The sequence below is a fragment of the Amborella trichopoda genome, chromosome 13 (genome assembly GCF_054954075.1).
Source record: "Amborella trichopoda isolate Santa Cruz 75 chromosome 13, AtrichopodaSantaCruz75HAP2 v2.0, whole genome shotgun sequence".
NCBI lineage: Eukaryota > Viridiplantae > Streptophyta > Magnoliopsida > Amborellales > Amborellaceae > Amborella > Amborella trichopoda.
In genome coordinates, this window is record NC_142348.1 from 28,799,014 (window position 1) to 28,808,446 (window position 9,433).

At 41.0% G+C, this 9,433-nt stretch overlaps 1 long non-coding RNA gene across 1 annotated transcript; it reads right to left on the reverse strand.

Moving 5' to 3' along the window:
* Positions 1–7,961: 7,961 nt before the first annotated feature.
* On the reverse strand, positions 7,962–9,041 carry LOC110008183 (uncharacterized). The gene is made up of 2 exons (XR_002282794.2): positions 8,952–9,041; positions 7,962–8,862 (listed from the first exon to the last, which is right to left on the reverse strand). It is a non-coding gene; the product is annotated as an uncharacterized LOC110008183 (long non-coding RNA).
* Between the last annotated feature and the right edge of the window lie 392 nt (positions 9,042–9,433).

A 9,433-nucleotide genomic window follows, 5' to 3' on the forward strand; every position in this document is an offset into this window, starting at 1 on the left:
AATCACAGAGTCACGGCCAATTTAGGACCTCAAGTACTTGCCTGAGTACTGTACACCCTACCTCCATGAGGGTGAGTAGCCCTCGATGGGCCAAGTAGCCCTGATTACCCTGTACACTCGACATCATGGAGGTACGTGTCCTGCTCACACGACGATGACCAAACCCGGCCGAGAACAATAGGCGGCTGAATATTTCAATATTCGAGTAAGACTCGAGCAAGTATTGCACAGAGCTCCAATAATGGAGCTTTTAACTTTCACACATGAAAGCTCAGGAAATCGCCCATCATTTATAGCCCTTTTCCGAAAATTTGTTGGTTTGTTACTGTAAAGTTATTACAAGATTCGATTTGGGTTTCCGAAAACCCAAATCAATCATGAATGAGATCAAGAAATAAAAAAAATTCCATTGTTCTTAGGTTTCCTGTAACTACAAAAGCCTTACATTGATTATCATACATTTTGCTCAAATCCCCAAATTACAACAATACAGAGGGACCCTGAAGAACACTGGAATTTCCTCCAAATCTCATAATTCTCTCATTTCTCCACGATTTTATCCGATTTTCTGTTCTTTTTTAAGGTAGTTGCATCCACTACAAAAGTCCTATATTGATCTTCATTATTTCCCTCAAATCCCCGCATTTTGTCCAATACATAGGGACCCTGAAGAACACTTCAGTTTTCGCTTAATCATATTTCTCTCTTGTGTCTCCATGATTTAATCTGAGTTTTGGTTCTTTATTAAAAGCCCTCAATTGATCTTCATTTGGTATGCTCAAATCCACACATTTTGACAGCAATACTGATGGAAGTCTGAAGAACACTTTAACTTGAACCTTTACTCATTTTTCTCTCTTATTTCTCTATTATTTGATCCATAGTTATCGGGATCTCCTACTTTGGTAGGTGATCCCTCTAGGATCTCGATTCTGTCGCTCTCGGAACGGATCTCTTAGGGATCTCGATTTTTAAATTTTGAAAATTTGACAAGGTTCCCGATTCCTAATATTAAGGATCTCGAACCAAACCTTAAAAACCAAAGCAACAACCAAACTGATGATTTTCTTTGTTTATAGCCAACTAGCAACACAACTATTGCTTGCTAATGAGATCCTTACTTTAAAGATATACATAATTCTAGATTATCATATATTTTAAGGTTGGAAACAAGATCCCCAAAAAGTTGGAATCAAGATCCTCAAAAGGTTGGAATCTCGATCCCGACATGTGCATGGTACGAATGACGTTCCCAACTATAGGGATCTTCTAGTATTTCACGATCCCTTGCTCCCGATCCAGATACCGGTGCCGATCCTGCTCCCAATCCCAACAACTATGATTTGATCTAATGTTTTGTCCATTTTGAAGCTTTTTTCATCTAATACAAAAGCCCTTACTTCATATGTAGCTCTTCTCATCGGATTTGTGGAAAACAGATATCCTTTGGTATGCCCCCCCCCCCCCCCCCGCCCCCCACTAATTTGTTTTTGTCAATTTTCAGTTATTTTGATTGATAACCTTAACTCTATTAATGGATTGGAGCTCTACTGGTTGTGAGTTTGAAAAGAAAATACAGTCAGTAATATCTAGTAATTTCCAAGTAATATAGACCTAGATGGAAAGAAAATACAAATTTCCAAGTAATATAGACCGTTTTTTGGAAATAAAATACGAATTTCCATTAATTGAATTTCAAACAAATATTATTACAATATTTCTAATTTTATTTAACTATAACAAAATTATTTACTTTAGTACACCATATATTCAAAATTTTACCCTTATTTTTTATTTTATTATTGAAATTTTTAGTACATATGCCTTAAAATATGTTGGTGTAAATATCTCGCACCTATATATTTCATTCTTTATTTTACTTGAAATACTTTTCTGCCTTTACTCTAATTGGCCTAAGAGATGACGAGGTAGGATCTTGTTTGGCAATATGGGGAGAAGCTAATCGAGAAGGGGAAGAGGTGGGCTCGATGTAATTTTCATGGGAGGCAGATGACTGGTGGACCTGGGTTTTCCGCAGGTCTGAAGATGTCTCGGGTCGGGGATCCAAGTTCGACAAGAAAAACCCTCCCCCAAAACAACCACAAGCCGGGCGTGTAGATAGGTACTAATGATGAGGGAATTTTGGGATGACGACTAAGGTTCTAAGAGCCTACCTCATCGTTGGATTCGCGGGACGCGTCCGGGTAAAGCTACCCTCTTAGATTGTTAGAGTAAACCTCCTAAACTTCCACAGCTTGGTCCGAGCTCAACTCCTTTTTCTTGCTTTGCCTACTTTTAAATTCCTGTATGGTTAGCTTTCAGGTGTCTCTCCAATTAGGCTCGATGAAATAAGGACAATTTAAAGTGTATTAAAGAAAATGCAAAATGAAATAAATTTAGGCTTAGAGATGCAAAACACTTAAATGAGGCTGTCGAAACACGAATAGCCTTCCGACGTCACCTCTCCCAAGAGGCATTACCGATTAACAAAGAAGGTACTCGACTTGTGATCGAAGTACCCTGAAGGATTCAGGAGAACGGAGTCTATGGATTAAACCCATCACGAATCGTCTCCGAAAGAGCCCCCTTTATGAAAAAAAGATGGTGATGAGTAATAAGCATTATTTGAACATAAACATGATCATTAAAGATGCTAAAATAAAATAAAATAAATGCCAACGCGTGATAGAAATGAGGATTAAAGGGGTGAAAAAGTGATGCAAGAGTTTTAAGCTAAACATAATGGAATGAGAGCTTCTAGGACAAATAACTATTTCAAAAGAAAATAAAGAGTGGATAGGCTTCTTCATGAAAAGAATAAGAAAGAAATGAAGAGATAAATAGAAGAGTGAAGAATGAAGAAGAAGATGAAAAAGAAGAGTAAGAGCAGAAAGAGAGGGAAGTAAGAGATGGGGAAGAGAGAAATGAGAGAGAACTGTGTTGGGTCCGCAGCCTATACTGTGGACCAAAGAGGGTAAAGAGAGAAAGCTGAGAGGGTAAGGAAAGGAGGAGGGTGAGAGGGAGAAAGAGAGAGAGATAGGGAGAGACGGACTTGGGTCCGAGCCAAAGGTCGGGCTTGGCCCACCCATGAAGAGAGAAAGAGGGTCAAGGGAGAGAGGGAGGTTCGAGAAGAGAGAAAGTTCATGGGAGAGAGAGTGAGAGAAGAGAGCGGAGAGTGCTGGGCCCGAGAGGGTTTAGGGAGAGGGGGAGAGACCAAGAGAGTGAGAAAAGAAAAGAGAGAGAGAGAGAGAGAGACAGGAGAAGATAGAGAAGAGAAGAAAAAGAGAGAGACGGGAGAAGAGAGATAAGAGAAAGAGACCGAGAAAGAGAGGGAGAGTAAGAGAGACCGAAAGTAGAGAAAGAGAAGAACTTAGAAGAGTAAGAGGGACCGAGAGATTGGGAGAAAAAAGAGATCAAGAAATTTGAGGGAGAAAAGAGAGACCGAGAGATTTGAGGGAGAAAACAGAGACCGAGAAAGTTAAGGGGGGGGGAGAGAGACAGGGAGAGAAGGGGACAGGCTCGGGCTCGGGTTCGGGCTCGAGCTTTGGCTTGGGTAGAAGGCCCGGCTGAGCCCGTATGTGAAAAAGAGCGTGAGAAAGGGATGAGGGCAACCAAGGTTTCAAAAAACACTAAACGGCCCCGAGGCTACCTGGCGCCCAAAGCCTAGGTGGGCGCAATGTAGTTTTTTTCACTTTGGGGGTTTTCATATATTGAGGGTTTTTTTTTTTTTAACTTTGGGAGCTAAAAATAAACCCCATAAAGTTTTTATACAACCTTGGGGGTCAAAATGACTCCCTTTACCCTTTTGAACGATTTAATGAAAAAGGCCTCATAGCCCTGGGCGCTTGCCCAGGTACATCCGCCCATGTAGGGCTGCCTGGGTCTAGGCGTGTGGATTTTTGGTCCAGGCCACCTTGGCGCCAAACAAATCGTTTTTTACAACATTGAGGGCAACAGTAGAGCTGCTGCTGGCAGTGAGGGATGAGAAGAGATGGAGAGAGGGAGAGAAAAAGACAGAGAGAAAGAGAGAAGGGGGAAGAGAGAATGGGAGACAAAGAGAGAAGGGGGGAGAGAGAGAAAGGGAAAGAGAGAGAAAGAAAGGAGAGAAATAAACAGAGGGCAGCTGCTACTCGTAAAAGTGGGGAGAAACAGAGAGAGAGGGAGTGAGATAGAAAGAAAGAGAGAGAAGGGAGAGAAAGAAAGAGACATTACGGGGAAAGCTGGGAAAGAAAGAGCGATTGAGGAGAGAGGGAACAAAGTAAGAAGGAGAAGAAGAGGAGACAGAAGCTCAGCTGTTGTGTCATGAGAGTTTAGAGAGAGAAGGAGAAAAGAGATTTCGGGAGAGAGAGAGAGCGAGCGAAGGGGGAGAGAGAGGGTAAGACAAGAGAGAGAATAAGAGACAAGGAGGGAGAGAGTGAAACCGAGAAGAGGGGAGAAGACCGAGAGATAAAGGGAGAGGGGGATTGACGTGTGAGAGAGAGAGAGGGAGAGGTTTGGAGAGAGAGAGAAGAGAAAGAGTGTTGAGCCCGCCGCCTAGATTGCGAGCCCGAGAGGGTTTAGGGAGAGAGAGAGAAAAGGAGGGAGAAAGATCGAGAGAGAGAGGGAGAGGGGGAGAAGAGAGTAACGGGCTGGGCCTACAGCCTAGGCTGCGGCACGAGTAGAGTAGAGAGGGAGAGAGATAGGGTGAGAGAGAGAGAAGAGGCTAGGCCTTAGGTTGCAAAAATTTGGAGGAGAAAGAAAGAGGAGATCGAGGGAGAAAGAGACAGCGAGAGATTCAAAGTAGAGAGAGAGAGGAGAGAAAGAGAGAGAAATTGGGGCAGCATCTCTATTGCTGCTCATGAGAGAGAAAGAGAGTGAAGAGAAAGAGAGAGACCGAGAAGAGAGGGGAGAAGACCGAGAGAAAGGGAAAGGGGGATTAGCACATGACAAAGAGAAGAAAACAGGAGGAGAAAGAGAAAAAGAGAGATCAGAGAAATTGGGGGAGAAGGACAGAGAGAGGAGATCGAGGGAGTGAGAGAGCGAGAAATTCATGGGAAAGAGAGGAAGAGAGAGTTTCATGAGAGAGAGACAGAGGGAGAGAAGAGAAAGGGAGAGAAAGAGAGGAGGGAAAGAGAGAGATATTGGGGCAGGCTGCTGTTCACGAGAGGGAGAGAGTGAAGAGAAAGCTAAAGAGAGAGGGAGAACAAGAGGAGAGAGGTTCACGGGAGAGAGAGGGAGAAACCGAGAAGAGGGAAAGGAGGGGCAGCAGCCCTACTGCCGCCCGCAAGGGAGAGAGAGAAGGAGATAGAGAACAGCGTTCGGGAGAGAAAGGGAGTGAGAGAAGAAAGAGAAATGGGAAAAGAGAGAGAATGAGAGAAGAGGGGGAAAGTATTAGGCCAGCAGTCTAAATTGGGGGCTCAAAGGGGGGTACAGGATGAGAGATAAGAGAGAGAAAGGGAGAAAGAGAGATAAAGAAGGAAAGAGAGAGAAAGAGGGGAATGAAAGAGCTAGGCCCGCAGTCGAGAGGGTTAGAGAGAGGGGAGAGAGAGAAGGGAGACTAAAGGAAGACAAAAAAAGAGAGAGTTGGGGCCACAGTCTAGACCATGGGCCCAAGAGTGCTAGAGAGAGACGGTGAGGAAGAGAAAAAGTGAGAAGAGAAGAGATGAGGGAAGAGAGAGAGAAGAGAAGAGATCAGAGAAGAGAGAGAAAGAGAATCGTGCACCTAGGTGGGCTCGAGTCCTCGGCTTGGCTTGGTTCGATGTGGACCCTTTGAGTGACTAAGGGAGGTTGGAGCCTTGAAACTCTAAGGGCATTCTCTCTCTTAAACAAAATATTCTCCCTAAGAAAAAAGAACTAAGGCATCACTCCATCTCAAGCTAAATGATCAAAATTTTACTAAATTTTCCAAGAGTCCTTAGAGCTTACATGTTTATACAGGCATCCACCAAAACAAGGGTGGATGCTCAAAAGTAGCCTAAATTTACCAAAATTACAATTGCAAGGGTTTATGAGATTGCATTACTTGCTTCTGTTATCAACTGATTAATACTTTTAACGTTTTTCGTATCAACTGCATGGTGGTAGTTATATGGACTCCAACCCCACAACTATCCCTCCTTTGGATGTGAGAGACACTAGAGTATGTTCCAATGGATTCCTACCCCAAGATAGAACAAGCTGAAACAAAAGAGGCTACATCAGCTAGTTTATGTTCACTATAATCTCAACGTGAGGTAGACGATGCTAGTGAGATAACACACCAATTACAACTCAATTAACCTAGACTGCATATTCTAGGAGGACCTCTCAGAGGAATGGGTGGTAGAGCCGGAGCAGCGGGAGCCAACGACAGTGAACAAGGAGTACTTGAAAGAACACATTCAACAATTAGATGATCATGTGGAATCCTTAAGGACCATCTAGTAGGATGAGCAGGACAAAAGAGTTGAAACGACAGGGGGAGGGGGGGGCATGTTGGGGAAAGCACCACTGATGAGGACGACCAAGTTGGTTGGCAATCGCACGAGATAAAAGTTTAAGCCAACATCATGGCAAACAACATAGCCAGCTACTTAGCCAAGATGCTAAGGAGCAAGATGATGTTGGTGAGGGAGGATCGCATGGCGCGATTGGAGGGGTAGGGAGCTTGAGGGTTCAACGAGTCTAGGGGACTATGGCTAGGGGGCTAATTTAACGGATGCTCCTATTCAGTAGGAGGGTACAGCCAAGATAGGGGCGGCTCCCTCAATCTCACATATTTTTAGCCAGGGCCCGACCATGATAGCGAGACCCAAGAAAACTATGAACCCTAGAGTCACTTTTTAATCTAGCTTTTTTCATTTTGTTTTATTGAAGAGATGTACATTACATGAAATTTTCATCACGAAAACATATTTCACAAGTATTGCGTACTATATGAGCTTCACCAAGGAATTGTCGATTTTAGAATATATATATATATATATATATATATATATATATATATATATATATATATATATATATATATATATTTATGGGCGTCGATTTCAAACCAAGGAATATTTCTTTAAAAGGAGGTCAAAATCAATTAGTAAAATCAATAAGGGGTTTCTCAAATTAATGGATTTTTCTTTATAAAGGGGCTCAAAAATGGAACTTTCAAATAAAGGTGCTTTAGTTAATAAAAAAATTAATAATTATTCAAAATTATTAGAAATTACTAATATATGCACATATCTAGTTAATTATATCTAATTAATTTGAAAGGGTACATAAAAAGGTAACAATGAGGGGATGGATCCCCAACCCATTCAACAAAAAGGCCCACAATAACCACTCTACTACCACTTTAATCTTTATGGTAATATTTAGTGTAATAAAAGGTTTAAAAAAATGGATTGGTGACCTAGATCGTCCAACCCAAAAGCTGTGTTGGATTGGTGGATCGATGTGTCAAATCAGAGAATCAGCCGAAACAACTTTCACAAAAAACTTTCTCAAAAACTAGTGTTCTTTTACGGCATCTTTGATTTCCTGAAAGATTTCTTTCAGAAAGAAAACATTCCTATTTCTGAGAAGTTTCGTGTTTGGCAACGCGAGAACTCAAAAAAACGAATGGTAGCTTTCAACAAACCTTCTCTTTCTCTTTTAATAGAGGAGAGTTTAAGTTCGGGGGGGGGGGTTAGGAACTTAAACTTTTAGTATGTTTTTTGTTAAATAATGTGTTTAATATATAAATTATATTATATTACATTATATCAGGGGTTTAAAACACGGATCGATGCCCCGGATCGGGCACCCCAAACCCGATCTGGATATGTGAATCAGAGGTTTGGATCAAGAATCAGCCGAATTGATTGGATTTTTCCTTAAGCAAAATCCAAAAACAATTATTAAAAATCATTATATATGTTTTTTCTAGAAATTCAATAAGAAATGGGGGTACTACATTAATGACTTCCATTTTTTTGCAACAATATGCGAATATTGAGATGTTCTTATCCTGTATGAACAATTGTTAACTATTAAATTTACATCGCACAAAAGGAGAAGCACATATTTATCATGGATGAAGTACGTAATCATACATAGACTACAATAAAGCATACAATTCATAAAATACGACTTTAAAGCAAAATGAAAGACAATGTTATTATTCATCTTGGTCACGCTGGTGTCATTCATTGAATTCACATCACAATTCATTGACTTGATCTAGGAACGAATCATCCAAATTGGTGGCCACCTAACTCTTTACCCAGATCCCTGAGTGTTAGTATTTTGTTGCGCTCCTAATTCAAAATCCCCGAAGCTTGTCCATCCTTCACGCTCACCTACACTGTCATGCTCACCTCTACCCTCTTGTTGTTGAGAACTCGACATGTGAATAATTTTGTCGGGATAGGGTGGTATCAAAATCATCATCTCTCTTATTTTTCCTTCTACCCCCTTCCCACTCTCCCTCATTAAGTGCAACACCACCGACATCTTTGACGAATTGTGGATATGTTGGCGGGCTGCTTCCTCTTTTATGCTGCTCATCACACAATCTTCATCATTTACCACACTGATAGTCTCAAGGAATGCTCTTTTGCGCAACACTGACTCCTTCCACTACCCATTGTTTTGTTGTGTCTGGAACAAATATTGCATCTAAGTCTATCTGGGCTGTAGTCTTCAAGCTTCCTTCTTATTTGTCGCTCTCGAGGTTCAAGTTGTAATGAACGTCGACTAGCTTATGAAGCATCTCCGAAGCGAGTTGATTCCTCTTAACGGTGTGCAACCAATGGAATGTACTCCAGTTTCGCTTACACCCAATAGCAGAACATGTATGGGAGAGCACCTTGATTGCTATCCTCCTTAGGTAAGGTGCATCACTATCATGTATCTCCCACCATTCAGCTAGATTAAAATGCAAAAGGCAATGTAAGGGCAAGAATATTTCATAAGAACAAATATATGAAAGAACAACATATTAGTTAAAGGTTAACCTGGATCCATCTTAGTTCGTGACTTCAATACAAATCTAGTTCTGAATGATCTTATAGCATCCCTATACATAGAAAGCTAAAAAAAAATATTTTGTTTTAGTGCATTAGTTATTCCTTACAAATAAAACAATTCAATGAAGTTCTTACCCAAACATTAACTCTTACCTCCTATACTGCCGCTACTTGGTTTCGATACCTTGTCTCCAGCCAGTTAATAATGTATCTGACCCTTCCATAATCTTGTTGGGATGTTCAGGTGTTAAATCAAAAAAATTTGAGTTGAAGTAGAAACCTAAAAATACATAGATGGCTAAAGGTCATTCAAATGCACATTAAAAAATATTTTGGAATTAAACATTTTAAAGATATAAATGTATGCGTACCTGCATAGTGAATTGGGCAGCCCAATTTGGTGTCCCACCTTCTAATTATAATCTCGATGACTTTAGTAACAAAACTATAATTTTCTTCAATAGCATATT